The sequence below is a fragment of the Vicugna pacos genome, chromosome 15, assembly GCF_048564905.1.
Source record: "Vicugna pacos chromosome 15, VicPac4, whole genome shotgun sequence".
In the NCBI taxonomy this organism is placed as follows: Eukaryota; Metazoa; Chordata; class Mammalia; order Artiodactyla; family Camelidae; genus Vicugna; species Vicugna pacos.
Genome location: NC_133001.1, coordinates 22,432,885 through 22,449,275, shown reverse-complemented (window position 1 = coordinate 22,449,275; position 16,391 = coordinate 22,432,885).

Here is a 16,391-nt window from a genome sequence, read left to right as displayed (position 1 = left end):
TTTATTATCTGTGTCCTCCTACTCGAATGTAAACATCATGAGAAGAGCTTTTTGTGTATTGCCGTATCCCCAGTGCCTAGAAGAGTATATTGTACTCTGAATTTATTTGGATGAAGAGAATATGGTTCACTAAAAATGCAGTCCCAAGAGGCAGCACCTGATTGGTTGACCTAAGTCATGTGCCTAGTCCTGGGTGTGCTAGGATGCTGTTTAAGAATATCTGACCCCTTTCAGTTTCTTGGAGGAAGGTGGGACACTATCTACTCTAAAGTCCATTATCAAGTGGAAGAATTCCAAAGGGGCGACCAGGAAAGAGGGAGTGCTTTAGCTAAAAGCAACAGATGATTACTACAAAAAGGCTCTCTGATAAGAAGTCAAAAATGAGGTAAGTCAAAAAATACACCAAAACTCTGGAGATATTACTCAAAGATGTGCTTCTTGGAGTTAAAACAGGTACCAGTTGTGTGATTTCCAAGAAGCTTTTTAAGAATAGTCCAAAAGTTAGTGGGTAAGTATTAAGTGTGGAGAAAAAAAAAGTAGAACATTGGTGTTATCAAATAATTGAGTAAGATATCCCATAATTATAAACATGTGGGAGGCTGAATAATGGCCCTCAAACATCTTCAGGTCCTAATCTCTGGAATCTGTTATTGTATAATAACAAAACAGAACTTGCAGATATGACTAATGAAGGATCCTGAGCTGGGAGATTGTCCTAGATTATCTGGGTGGTCCCTAATGTAATCACAAGTGTTCTCTTACAAGAGAGAGTCAGAGGGAGATTTGACACAGAAGACAACAATGTGATGTGAAAGGAAAATGCTATACTGCTGGCTTTGAAAATGATGGAAAGAGGCACAAACCGAGGAATATAGTTCTGGAAGCTGGAAAGGCAAGAAAATGGATTCTTTCAGGGAACCCCTGGAGGGTGCAAACTCTTTGCCAACAAACTGATTTCAACCTGAAGTTGATTTTGAAGAGAATAAATGTGTGTTTTAAGAGTAAATAAGAGAATGAATTGTGTTGTTTTAAGTTTGTGGTAGTATGTTACAGTAGTCATCGGAAATTAATACAAAATATATATAATGTGAGAGCAAACTGACTATTACATGGGTGTACCATTAGACATTCGAATTTAGAGTTGGACAAAACCACTGGTGTTCAGAGTCAGAATCTGTTATTGACATAAATGTAATTCATACACATGGAAGATGTGCCAGTAACTTTTTGATTTAATGCTAAAAATCCTTGAGTTGGAATACAGACTCAAGAAAGACACACTGTTATGTATACAGCAAGGAAGAACGTTACTAGGGAATAAATAATTTCTCCTGAATGTCACTTCACACATGGCCCTGTCAAAGGACAATTTTTGGTCAACTGGTCTTAATTCAGTGAGTGTTAAAGGAAATAGCACAGAAACACATATAATCAAATTGAAGTCACCAAGCATACGACATTTCCATGGGCTCTGGGGAAAAAAATGAGCATGAATACTCAACTCTGACGATTAAACACTGGATTATGCTGACTGTTGAGTGGAAAGGTACTCATGAGTTTTTAAATAGAGGATAGTATTTCTTCATGACATTGATAACTAGATAAAGAATAATTCTATTATTTTTCTATTATTTTATGTGACTTGGTTAAGTAGAATACGTCAATACTGAGTTCAGAATACTCAGAAACTTGAATCAAGGAGTTCTGAAATATGATTTTTTATACATTGAGAATAAGATACCAGACTGTCTTAAGGCCAAACTGTGATATGAATGACTCAGAGAGAATTTTATTCTTTCCTAACACTTGATATTCTTCACCCATTGAGGAAAGTAAATGATAGTACATTATTGGATATATTTTTAAGTAAAATCAAACATTTCAAAAGACTGAAATTTTCCAAAGCTGAATGAAACCAAAGCTGAATATCATTCACCATTTATTCTACGAAACATGCAATTTTTCTGCTCTCAAGGGTGGTATGCTCATTTGAGCATCTAACCAAAATCTGAAATCTTTGCTGAAAGACCTCCTCATAATTTCTAGATTTATATTCCATCCAAATATGATAGTTGCCTTTTTTAATGATCTGTAATAGTTGTTATTTTCTGTTGTAGAAGCATAAAGGAAGAGAAGAGGCCATGTGGATATGAGATGTGATACATGGCTTCAGGTAGTTGTAACTTAATAATATAAACATTATTCAAAGACTAAAATGATATCATCCCAGTAACTGAATAAATTAAAGTTATTTAAATTTTATAAATATGCTTATACTTTTATTGCTGTAAATTTGTTTTTTAATTTATCTAAAATTGGTGATTTGGCTATATATTAAAACATACATTATGACCATTATGTAGTCTGTGGATGGGAAGAGTTTCAGAAATATTATTCTGTATTCTAAGCCAATCTGTGATTCTGTCCAAACTGGTTAATTCCTTTTAGAAGAAATTACTAGCATGACAAGTTTTCACATGGTAAAGTGGTTGCTCAAAAAAAAAAATAAATAAACACTGGAACAACATCAAATATTTATAAAATTTATTCCAGAATCTCTCATTTCCCTCACTCTTTTCTTGCTGTTTTTCACGGTTTCCTGACATACATTCTCACTGAGACGGCACTTCCATAACTTCTCATTCATTTAGAGTGCCAGTTCATCACATGCCCAGCTTCTCACCTTTTGCCTTTGCTCTCTGAATTCCACATGGTCTTCTCTCCTGCACTTCCCCAAAATGGCCATAGCAATATTTCTAGTCTCACATGATTTTCTAGAACCTAGCCATTCCCCATCAAGAGGTGTAGCCATTTTTCCTCTCCTTAAACCTGATTAGGACTTTTTAATGCCTCATGTGAAAAAAAATGTGTTGTATATAATGCTGCATGACTTCTAAGGCTAGATCATAAAAGATTATTTGATTTCTACATGTCTTTTGCATTGAGGACGCTTGTCTTTGGAACCCATGCACCATTCTCTGAGGAAGTCCAAACTAGCTCACGCAGAGAGACCACACCAAGAGACCCTCATGCGGAAGATCTGAGATCCCAGGAAATAGTTGTCTCCAACACTAGACATGTGACTGAGCAAGACTTTAGATGATTCCAGCCCATAGCTTTTGAGCTGCCCCAACTGACATAAAGTAAAGCAGAAATGAGCTATCCCCACTGAGCCTTGCATAGATTACAGTGTCATAAGTAAAATGAATGTGTCATTGTTTTAAGTCACTAAATTTGGGGGTGATTGGTTCTACAGCCATAGTATTTGGAACACAACTAAGAGGTAACTTGAACTAAGAAACAAAGTAAACCCAAACCCTTAACCACTTACCATAGAACTAACTGTTATTGCTGGTCCTGGAAAAGACAACACCCTGTTTAAGGAGCAAAACAAAAAAAAAAATCTAACATCCATGCATGATTAACATAAGAAAAAACAAATAAGCATCAAGACTTTTGAGGTAATGAAATACTCCATGAATGACAATCAACACTGATCTTAGATTTGATTTGAAAATAAAATTCACAGGATAAACTCAATGATTGGCTAAGCTTATTTTATCATGGAAATCATTGGCATTTTTATCAAAAAGCCTTTGACTTCACCCCTGGATGGGCACAGTTGTTTGCAAGAGATAAGACTGACATGGGTGGACCAGCTCTACATGAAAACTCTGTCAACTTTGTTCTTGCTTTTTAAACAACCCTAGTCATGTAGCCTAGCAGGGTCTATGTGCCAATTCACAGTCCTGCCAGTCCAGGTGCAGTCCATAAATCAGGTGTCCATTAAGCAAAGGCAATAACTAGGTAACCAGGTCCTCATGCTGTGTTAACATTTTAAATATATATTAACTTGATACAACTTCAGAGAAAGCGTTGCAAGAAGTTAACCTAACATCTTTTTCTGAGGCATTCCTGGATCTTGAGGGGGGAAATGGTACAGACTGCCATTAATCCATTAACTAACACAAACACACATCACGGGAAAACTTTCTCCAATTTAAAGTGAATGTCAGTAAGCTAACTACTGCATGTTTTAAAAAACACCACAAATCCCAAATTAAGAAACTCAAAAGAGAAACAGACAAAAAATAGAAAGATGTTTAAAAAGAGCTGATCAAACACCAGAAATAAATTGATGAAAAAGATAAAATCAGTTCAAAAATAAAAACTAAATTACAAAATTCCTGAGGGATAATGAATAAACATTGGAGGTATGGTAAGAAACACAGGATAAAAATGAAAGAAATCCCAGAATTAAAAAGTGACATAAATATAGAGGCACCAAAAAAAAAAAAAAAAAAGGATCTGAAGGATATAAACATAGAAGACAGGCACAACGATCCAACACACGTGTAAGTTAGGTCCCCAGTGAAGAAAAACAAAGCAATAGAAGTCAATTAATATCTAAACCTATAATCTAAGAGACCATTCCAGAAATAAAAGGTGACTTGAATCAATATAGTGAAAGAGTTCATCATTTACCTGGGAAAAGGAACAAGGATGTTTAACTCTAAGACATACCAGGCAGAAACTATAGACTTTAAAGATGAATAAAAAATCTTCTGGGCTTCTAAGTAAAATGATCATATCACTATAAATTTTTAAAAGTATGCTGTCAGCAACATATTTTTAAAAGACTAATGTAACAACATCTTCAAGAAACTCAAGGAAAGGGGCTGTGAGCCAGTGATTTTGTATCACACCAAACTATTGTTCAACGGTCAAAATTAAAGACAACTCATTAAACATACAATAACTCAGAAAATTGTATTCATAAATCCTTCCTGAGGAACTTCTTGGAACAAGCTTCCCCTAACCACAATATTACTGGGGGCACTTCCCACAAAACAACTGTGGAGAACACTTACAACATTTAATTGTAACTGTAAGACCAAAGCAAAGGTACAGATATAGGTAGCAGAATACCACATAAATGATAAAGGTTTAGACAAAGGAGAAACATATAAATTTAATTTGCAGGTATGTGGGATCAACCCATAGAGACTGGATCACCAAACCACTAGGAGTAAAGGTTTATATGCCAGCTTAACAGGGGAAGAAGGGAGAGACAGGGCTTTTCTGGAAAACATACAGGCTTCTAGGGGGAAAAAAATAGAAGACATGGAAGCTTCTGAGAAAGTTTACCTAAGAATTTCTCATCCTGGTGCTAATGGTCCCAGTTGGAAGCTCCCTCAGAGAGGGGATTTATAGCAGTTTCATTCTCAGAAAGCTCTGCCTTTAATCAGATAAGCAAAGCTCAGCCAAGGCTTCTCTCTGTATCTGCTGTATCTTAGACATCTTCAGTTTAAAGTAATGTTTATACCGTTTTGGGGGTTTGGGTCCCTTCAGCCTCAAGAGAATGCATAGCTTCTTCTCTCCCATTTCTACTCTCTCATTCTTGCAAGGTGGTCACCACACAAACGAGCCTGGTGGAGAATGACAGCACATGGACAGAGTCCCGGTCACCCCAGCCACCCAAGCTGAGCCTCACAAGCCAGCTTACCACAGCTCCCCAAGAGCTGAACCCAGAGTCACAAGTCAGACCAGCTGGGCACAGCAAATGAAATCCAGAAAAGAGCTGCCAGCTGAATCCAGCCTAAACCACCAACCTCCAGGGACATCACTGTTTTAACCTTCTAAGTTCTCGGGCAGTTTGCTATGTAGTAATAGATACCCGTTAGAGAAATGCATTGCTTTCAAGCAGATAAGGAAATAAATGATTTACTAAATACAATTCATGGTTGTTTAACAATAAAAACTAAACAGTTGGTGACATGAAAAAATTCATCCCCAATAGATAAGACATTTATTAAGATTTTTTCCTAGTTGTTTGTCTCTGTATGAGAAGAATAAGAGATGATATTAAATTTAAAGCCAGTAAAAGGGGACCTTTATATGCAAGGCATAATAATTAACGTGAGGGTGAAGCAGTAAGCTATCTCTGTTCCAAAATGGCTTCCCTAATGCTAAAGCTGTTTGCTGATTCACTCTGACTTGGAGTTCTTGCAGCTTGTTTTTTTCTCAGATAAACCCCCATCTCTGTTTAACTTGCTCAACTGCCTTTGTGCTAAACAGCCTCTTACACTCACTCTCACTCCCCCCACCCTGAGCCTCCTTTGTTCTAGGAAGAAGGTCATATTCTGATAACCACCTGAGCTGCAAAAACCCACAAACCCACCATGAGATTTCCATGATACCAGATGCAATTGTGTCTGGGTGGATTTCTGGAACAAGAGGAATGCAAGACCTGCACACCCTGATCCTTATCACCTGTCCTGCACCCCAGACCCTTCCGATAAAACTTCTCTACACCCCACCCCTGGTGGACACACAGTTCTAAAGGCACTAGCCTACTGTGGTCCCCTTTTTCTGACAAAGCAATTAAAGCTGTTTCTTTTCTACTTCACCCAAAATCTGTCTCTGAGACTCAACTTGATACTAGTGCACAGATGCCAACAACATTTTGGCAACAAGGGCTTTACCGTACCCACTGGGTATTCCAGAGTCAAGTAGCTGATGAGGGATCCCAGAAATGTGGAACAGCCTCATAGTACAAATTTGAACGATGTACTTGAGAGGTCAAAAGATGCTAAAATCATAAGGGCAAAATCCTCAGATATTGAAACAGGAAGCGATGGAGAGATGTGGCAACAGCATGCACTGGGTTTGCTCTCAGCTGCTGCGACTCAGAGGGGTCATTACTGAGAAGAGCAGTTTCTCAGCCTTGGGTCTCACACAGAGATTACTAGCTTGTTCTTTTCTTTTTATTATAATCACTACATACCCCAGCTATTACTGCTGTGTAGGATTGGACAACTGGGTGTGCTGACGGGGTTTAAAGCCTTTCCTAGATGCATCTGGCATTCATTTCTGCCAGTTGGGATAAGAAACTAGATGGGAAAGGCAAGCCATTTCTCCTCCCCTGTTGTAACTCTGAATCACATTACTACTCAATCAAGATCCTAGGAACCAGCTGATTGTTTAAAAAAAAAAAAAAGATAAAGTGAGGGTTTTTTTCCTGATTTCTGCAACAGAGATGCCTAGAAGTGTATTATGTATGCAGAATACACTGTGTTGCAAAGTTGGTACTTTTGTTCCTTGGGAGAGCCATTTAGCACTGCTTTGTTTTGTCATTTGTGTGTGTATAAGAGGGAGATTTCCAGTTTTATTTTACCGAGATTTATGGGATTAGTCTCAGTCATTTCTGTTTCAATGCGGGGTAGTTGTTGAAAATCTAGTTGGTCCCTGAAATGGCAGATGACATCTTCTGGTGGTCAAGATGAGATACTTTTATTGATAGGGCTCTTTTCACAATAGAGAAAGGGCCACAGAGTAATTAAAAATTACACTGTGTTGCAGTATGAAATACAAAACCGTGTCTACCCTATAATTACCTCATCTAAAGATTACATATGGGTGTATACAAAGGCTGCAAATATTATTTTAGAATATTATTATGTTAATCTATTAGTGAATAAATTCATTTTACATTTATTACTGTGTTTTTGATAGTGTTGGTACAATACATATTTCCCTGAAAAAAAGGGGGGGGGCTTTAAGTCGCCGAACAATAACAGCAGTATAAATTCTCAAATGCTTGAACACTTTACTGCAGATTCTGATTTAATGTATCAAATTACTGCTTTGAGACATATTGAATGGCTTAGTGTTAGCCTCTACCTGAAATTCATATGCTTTTATTCTATCCTGAAGTAAAAAGATTAAAAAAAAAAAAAAACCTTGAAAATCCAAGGGGGCTAAATTTGTGCAACAATAAGTTTCTCAAAGCACTTGCTTCATCTAAGTCTACAAAAGGTAATGAATATTCAGGATTCAGGGAACAGATATGTAAATTTTACGAATTAGATTAACAGTTTGGTGAGGGCACCATTTTTTTAAACTGCAAACTCTGCTGCCTCAAGACTCTAAACTGCCTTCTGGGGGCTGGCAGTCGCTTATAAAGCAACAATCTACAGAAAGAGATGACTTCTTATAAATGGGCAGCTTTTACTACAGGAATTAAGAACTTTTATAATTACTCCCACACATTAACTGATGGTACTGATCACAAGCCTCACCTTCAACAATTTCATCTTCTTTCTTAATTATGTCTTAGGCAAGTTCCTGAGTCTGTTGCCCTGCATTACCCGAAAGATCTGAAAGTACACTGTTGAATACTGAGTCCCCAAGCCTTCTCTTGTACAAACTTCATGCTTCCAGTAATACCAGCTACTACTATTGAGCGTGTGCGAAGCCCTGTCAGACACGTTACACAGTCCTCACCACAACGTTGTGAGATGGCTTTTTACTCCCCTATTATACACCTGATGTCCATGAGAATTAAACCTTAGAAACGTTAAGTAATTCACTCAAGGACAAACAAGCATATAGTAAAATTAGGATTTAAACCACATATAGCTCTAGATTAATTACATCCTATCACCTCCACTGGACGACCTCCCATCTCTTCAGGCAGTTCACACCTACAGATTCTGCATTAAATCAAACAGTTGAGAAAATCGGTTTACCCAGGATCTTGTGAGTTGACTCTACCCATAAGGAGAAGGACATTGTGTTCTGGTTGCCTAGATAGTCCCATATTGTGGCCATGGTCTTCCCGTAATTATTAATTGTGGCTTACTTCACCCTCAGAGGTGTCCCAGTTAGGGTAACAAGTTAATGGTCACCCTACTCATGAGAGATGTTTTCTGTGTGTCTATAACTGAGTGCAGCCCAATAAAAATTAACTTCACAATCACATTGGTGAAGCTATACGCGGAGGATTCTGTTTTACGTAGCAAGGCTGACCAGATACCCTGACCCACTTGACGGGGAAGAAGGCCAGATTAACACAGTTTGAAAAGCTTTTCCTCATGAAAGTTCGTCTTTGTCTTGAGGACATCAGTCAAATTCAGTGAACTTGGGTTTCCAATGTCTCACAGAAAACAAGGACACTAGACAAAGCCCAGGGCCTGACCAAACAGGAAATTTAATGGAGTGAAACCTCCCCAAAATCTGGGGCAACAAAGGGCTACCTTTCAGTATTGAGTAGAAATTAAATGCTCTACCAGGAGAGTTTAAGGAAAATCCAAAAGAAATCTGACATTGAGGATTTTTTTTTAACCTCAAAGTCGTCTCCCCATGGATTCCCAGCCTGATTTCATGCCACTTTAATTTAAAGTGGTCGCAGAGTACAGAGATGGTGTCAGTCTTCTTTACAGAATCCCACCTCCCAAGCAAACCTGAAAAGATTTTCAGATAAAGCCCTAAGAAACATGAGATCAAAGTCAAAAATCATAAAACTTGCAAGGAAACAAGGCACCATGAGTGGAGGTCAACAGAAATGACTGTAGACTCTGACACAAAATTTATCTAATATTATAATCATCAAACACAGAATATGAAATAAATATAATTAGTATGCTTTTAAAATGAAGAAATTTAAACAATATCAAAAGACTAAAACGATGACTAGTGAACTTGAGAAAAAAATGTGGAAGAGCTTCTAGAAATGGTGTAACAGTTGAAATTGAGGATCTGTCTATAAGATTTCATTCTTTGTGGTTAAGGCCTTGTTCTCTGTGCAAGTACTCCTTTGGCACTTTGATCTGATTTTGAGATCTGACCGTTTCCACCAAGGCTAGCTGAGACACCTTTAGCCCACTCCTTCGGCAACAGGAGCTGCTTCACTGAAACTACTGTTTTTTTCAGCCTTCAGCCCATTCCTTTGGAATAGAGGCTGCTCTGCAGAAACTAGCTGAAAAGCCTCTGGCCTGGCTCCTCTGGGACCAGGCTGTCTCCTTAGGACTGGCTGGTATTAGCTTACAGGCTATTTGAGTTGCAAGCTGTTTGAATTGAGCTATTTGAGCTAAGAGCTCTTTAAGCTGAATGAAAACTGTTCTTTTACTCTAGAGGAAAACCTCTGAGAAATGGAATCCCAGTTATCTACATATTTTGAGGGCACCCGCCCACAGGATTCTGGCTGATTTTGTGTTTAAAACCCATGCTCCTGCCTCATGTGCATTTCTAACTAAAAGGGCAATTTAGGTTATCAATGGTCATTATGGGGAACTTCTGAAATCCCCAAACTTAATTTTCTTAAAACCAAATTGAATTACAATAGCTCAAAATTTTCCATCACTGAATGGTATGCCTACTTCAATCAGTGTTTTGAGGCTTACGAATTATCGGGGGGCTTAAAACTGCCTCTCTGCAAAATAAGATCTTAAGATTAACTGAGGTAAACAAAGGAAAATGAAATGGCTCCTGAAGCCTCAGGCTCTTCTTCCTTGGCTTCTCTGTCTCAGGTTCCACCTTCAGTGCCATCTTGTCTCTCTCCCTCGGCCTCTCGTGGTTAGACCTGGCCTCCAGTACCATCTTCCTCCTCCCCTTCTAGACCACCTGCACCTCCTCCAAACCCGGAGGTCCCCCATGCTAATTCTCACTGAACTCTCCCTTTTCTCTGAGACTCTCCCCACACCCTTTTCCTCTGAACGTGTCAGAACCTGTCCCTTTAAAACTAAGCCTTCTGAGGATCCAGAGGCTAAATCCTAATTTTTTATATTCCCTGAACTAAAGGTAAACTGTGAGCCACAGTCAAAGATTTCCCCAAATTCACCAGTGATCCTAACAGGCTTGCTGAGGAGTTTAACATAGCCACTCAAACTTGTCAAGCTGACTTCTCTGACTTGTGTCAGCTAGTTTATAGGCTTGTCAGTGTAGCTCAGGCTCGACATTGTATGAAACCCGCTAGCTGGGGAAATCCTGAAAGTTCTCTAGAATTACAACTGGGAGACCAGCAGACTCACTTATGATACAATCAGGCTCAAGCAATTGCTATGCAACGTCATCAAGTTAATTCCTAGGGCTTTTCCAAAGCCTGTTGATTAAAACAAAATTCAGGCCCATACACAGAAATCTGATGAACCTGTTCATAACTGTTATACCCAGCTTCTGTCACCAATGAAGTCCCTCACAACTATTTAACATTGACAGATCACCCCCCTGACTCCTCCTAGAGATCTGCAGGGAACTCCTCTGGGTAAGGCTGATGTCTCATGGCTCACGGAGGGTTCTTATTTAAAAGGTGACAATGGCAAAGGATGTGCTGGGTGTGCTGTTACAACTCCTTTTCATGTTGTTGTGGTGGTGTCTTTCCCTGTAGCTACTTTGGCCCAACAGTCTGAGTTAAATCACACACTCTTACACTGCCTTGTACTTTAGCCAAGGACAAAACTGCCAATGTTTACACTGATAGTAAGTATGTTGTCAGAGTAGCTCATTGTTTTGCAGTGTTGTGGAAGCAACAAGGCTTACTTCCTTCCAGGGGAAATAAAAATTTAAAATGTCCCCTATGTTCAGAAATGTTGGATGCAATACTTTTACTTTCCACTTTAGCTCTTAATAATACTGCAAAGCATTCTAAACTTGACTCTCTAGAAGCTAAGGGAAATCACTTTGTTGACAACTCTGCAAGGAATATTGCTCTTAAAAGGACTAATGGCAGCCAAACCTCTGTCATGGCACCAAGGGGTATCTCCCCCAAATGGTAAGATAGGAAACTGGAGAGAGAAGCCCACCAACTGGCCTCAGAAAAGGGAAAGAAAGATTGGAAATTCAACAATTGTTGGTTTGGTAAAAAGAGAAAGCTCTGGTTTGGACCAAATAACCACCCAGTCCTACTCTAATATTACCACTCCTCACCAATATACATGCATTAAACCATTGATCTACTGACAAAATGAGAGCTTCCGTGAATCAGTATTGGTGGAAATATTAACCAGGCTGCATAAAGTGCCTAACTCACTTGTCACACTTCAAAGTACAACCCAGGAAAGCCTGTTTGTACCACTCGCAGACATTATAAACTGCCTAATGGACCACTCAAGTTCTGACAAACGGATTTCATACAACTTCCTCTGTTTCATGGATTTAAGTTTGTTTTAGCCATGGTCTGAATGTTTCACGCCAGAGTGAAGCCTTCTCTTGCAGACAGTCTGTTGGCTCTTCTGTGGCTAAAATCCTTTTGAAATAGATTACCCCTACCTGGGGAACTCCTCTTGAATGTCATAGTGATCAAGGAACCCATTATTGGCCAGGTACTTCAACAAGTCTGCACTGTTTGGTCAGTTTTACAACACTTTTACTGCACTTACTACCCTCAGTTCTCTGGGTTAGTAGAATGTGCTAGTGGCATTATTATTAAGACTAAATTGGCAAAATTTGTGGAGAACCTCCAAATACCCCGGGCAAAAGCATTGCCATTGCTCCATCTAAATCTTAGATCTACCCCCTTTGGAATTCATAAACTTTCACACTTTGAGATAATCAGAAGATGTCAATGTAGTTGGGTTCTGTTTATTCTGACCCACAACTGATATAAAACGAGGGTCTGATACCGCAAAGGCCTAATTGCTTCTATTTAAAATAAACATGTTTTGAAAGAGCAATCTTTTCACAGTGAAGTCTCAGGAGACAAAGACCTCAAACATCACACCTTGCAATCTGAAGATTTTGTCTGTTGGAAAAGACACCTTCAGAAGAACTCTCTTCAGCCTCACTGGAAAGGATCCTATCAGGTACTGCAAACCAACCACTGTGTCATCAAATTCCACAGAATAGGCTCATACTCGTATGACACATCTAAAGAAAGTACCAAACCCTGACTGGATCTGTATCTCACCTAGTGACTGGAAAGTAAAGATTTCCCAGAATTGGAGCAGACAACATCCGATGAAACAGTTTTCCCAAGATACCCAGACCAAGCCTGCTGGAAGTTTGTCACCAAACCTTTGACAATGATGTAACGTTTTAGATGATCTTCAACAGACTATGATCTTGATAGCATATGGACTTTAGATAAAAAGTGCCTGAGAATTCTCCCTCCTACCTTCTTGGTTACTCAAACGTAACCTCAGTAGGTTTCCAGTCTGTGCACTTTAGCTCCAATGGAAGACACTACAACCAGAAAAGGTCTTCCTGGCATTGAGGGACAAAAATCCACTGAAACCAGAAAAACTGACACTTGACAATTGATGCTTTCAAGAAAAGGAAATTGAAATTTGAAATTTGAAACTTGAAATTAATAGAGAAATATAAAAAATGAATAAACAGAAATCTCAGAGTCAGGAGACCAGAAGGGGGAGCTCTCATACCCTGCAAAGATAACAGAGCCCAACAGGAAGAAGACATCCTTGCCTTCTTTCCTGGCAAGGACTTAACCAATGGAAAGCCATGGACTCTTTGCGTACAGTAGCCCACCCAGTTTGCTTTTCTCCTCTATGTAAGCATTCTCCTTCCCTTGCTGTGGAAGGCCTTTCACATGGCCCACCATGGTTGCAGATCCTGAATTGCAATTCTCTGCTGATCCCAAATAAATCCATCGTTGCTGGAGAAATATCTGGCAGTCTATTTGTTACAGGTCAACAATTAAAAAAAACCAAACTGTGTCTGATGACTTTCTGAGACTGAAAAGCTGTAGTTCATATATGGTGCTTATGAAAATATGCCAGCACTACACCTTTCCAGGGAAAGTGACCCAGAAACACAAGGCAAAGAATCCTGGTTGACTTCACAGTACTATAATGAAGGAAGAACATCTGACTTGCAGTAACCACCTTGTCTCTACTTCCAAAGATCTAGACCAGTTTTTTCAATTCATATTTTAACAGATAATATCATATTTGCTGGTTGTTTTACTTTTATATCCTGACAAGTTTCAGAAATTGTTTGAGTCCTTAACAAAGATGATTCAATATGTCTCATCAACACACAACTGCAGTTGTATAGACAGTATAAACAGTGAAGAACCCTGGAAAACACATGGTTTAAGAAGAGAGAGCAGCAAAGCTCACCAAGTCTCTCACTGTTTAACCTAGCAGTGAGTATTCATCAACAGAAGTCTGTCTTGCTGTATTAGAAACAGAATGCTTAGCACTAGATTAAGAAATACCTGAAGTCTCAGTTCACTTAGCATTCTAGGCTTTCTCAAAGTCTAGTGCAATGTCTGGGATAACTTCTCTAGAACTCCACAGAAGTGATTTTCAACAACATTGCTTTGGGATTCACCAGAGTCTCAAAAGAGAAAACAGAAATTACTATCCCAATTGCCACTGTTGAAACAGAACAATCCCCTAGGTACAACATGTAAACAGACATACATTATTTTTTAACAATTTTATTAAGGTGCAACTGACATACTGAAAAAGTCACCCATTTAAAGTATATGGATCACTGGATTTTTAGTACACACAGAGTTCTGCAACCACGACCACAATCTAAATTTAAATCATTTCATCACCTGAAAAGACACCTCACGCCCATTTGCAGTCATTTCCCATATTCCATTCCATCCCAATCTCCAGTGAGGTTGTTAACAAGTCCAGTTTTTAGTGGGTGCCTTGTGATTTTCTACATACAAGACCATGTCACTTGCAGATAGAAGTAGTTTTACTTCTTTCCCTCCAATGTGGATGCCTTTTATTTCCTTTGTTGCAAATTGCCCTGGCTGGAACTCATGGTACAATATTGAATAGAAGTGATAGGAGTAGACATCCTTCTCTCATTCTTGATCTTAGCAGAACAGCATTCAGGCTTTCAATGTGAAGCATGGTGTTAATTGTGGGGTTACTGAAGATATCCTTTATCAGATTAAGTGAGTTGCCTTATATATGTAGTTTGAGTTTTTTATCATGAAAAAAAAATGTTGCTTAGCAAATGCTTTTTCTCCATCTATTGAGATGACCATGTACTTTGTCCTTTTTTTCTATTTATATGTTGATTTTCTTATGTTAAATCAACCTTGCATTATTGGAATAAACCCCACTTGGTCATGGTGTATAATCCTAAATTTCCACTCAGGATCTTGTTCATCCCAACTGAAACCACAGCCTTAGGCAGCTGTGATATTTCTAAGATATTGCTACTATTTGCTGTAACATCCTGGGGGCAGGGCATTTCCATTGAACTGGGCTCTAAGTTAAATCAAATAGTCATAATAACCTGGAAATAGAGATTTTCCAGAAAGCTGAAAATGTGGGGGCGGGGGGGGGGAATAAAAAACATTTACTGTGCTCTGGGGATAGAACATTTAATGGAGTGCCAAAAGATGTCAGTCCTCACTGGTTTTAAGGCTACCAGTAACTACCAAGCCACTGAGCTGAGAAAGGAGAGAGGATGGGAACAGCCCCAAGTTAAAACATTGAAGACCCTGCCATCTGACCTAACTTCAACAGTTTCTCTGGGATAGATGCCCCGCAATTAGTTGTGCCTTTGGTTAATTTTGAGAATTCTAAAATGGTTGCCTTTGTTGTTCTGTAGTATTTTCTTTGTTTTTGTGGAAGACGGAGTTCATTAAGGTCCCAGATGGTTCACTCTCCACTAGTCCAGAAGATGATCCCCATCCACGTACTACTGCCTGGCTTAAGAGGATGGTGTGTGTACAACTGGACACATGACAGCTGTTTTATCACAATGACTTTGTATATGTTGCAGGAATTCAGAGTGGATCTGGACAGGGCCATTTTTCTTAACTCGTTCAACAAATATTTATCAAGTATCTACTAAGTATCAATGAATAAGACTATACTCCCACCCTCAACAAGGATGAAGTCTAGTTGGAGCAGAGGAATTAGCTATTATTGAGCACAACCTATTTGCCACTAATATGAGTCATATCACTAATTTAGACAGCGAAAAAAGAAAAAAATTAATAGACTACTATCTGAAGGACAGTAAGTTGAGTCATGAAGTATGAATAGGACATTTCTGACTGGAACCAGTGTAGGAGAACATCCCTTGGTACAAAGAACATGGACCTCAGAGAATAAAAGATCATATTCAATAAGGGATTATTGTTGAAGTCCTGATGGTTCCTGACCATTTAGTGTAACCGAACTCAACACAGTAAAGAATAAACATTTTTCGCAACAAACTAAATCTTTACTTGACCAAGATTTTCATCACTGATAACAAAAACTTTAGATAACTAAAAGGAACAAAAATAACTTTGTCATTATTACATAAACCTAAGAATTTCATAGCAATTAGGAGATGACAGCTGGCTATTTAAGTTATGCTGTACAGTCATAGTCATTTTCAGAGTCTGTAAGTGTATGAGTACCTGTTTACTTCTGGGAAGTCAAAAACTAAATTAAAACATACTAAAATCCAAAAAAATGATTAGACACAATCTGTTTGAAAAATAATGTGGGAAGAAGAAAAATAAGCAAATCAGTTTGGTTTTGACCTCCCATCACACACAGTCTGAGTTGCTCTGGTTAATGAAGACATTACCCAATCGGAAAAATAGGTGAAAGAAGCTCTTGACCTCATAGAGCTGGAGTGACTTTATGTGGGAGTTTCAAGGGAGACTTCAAAATGCCAAATGT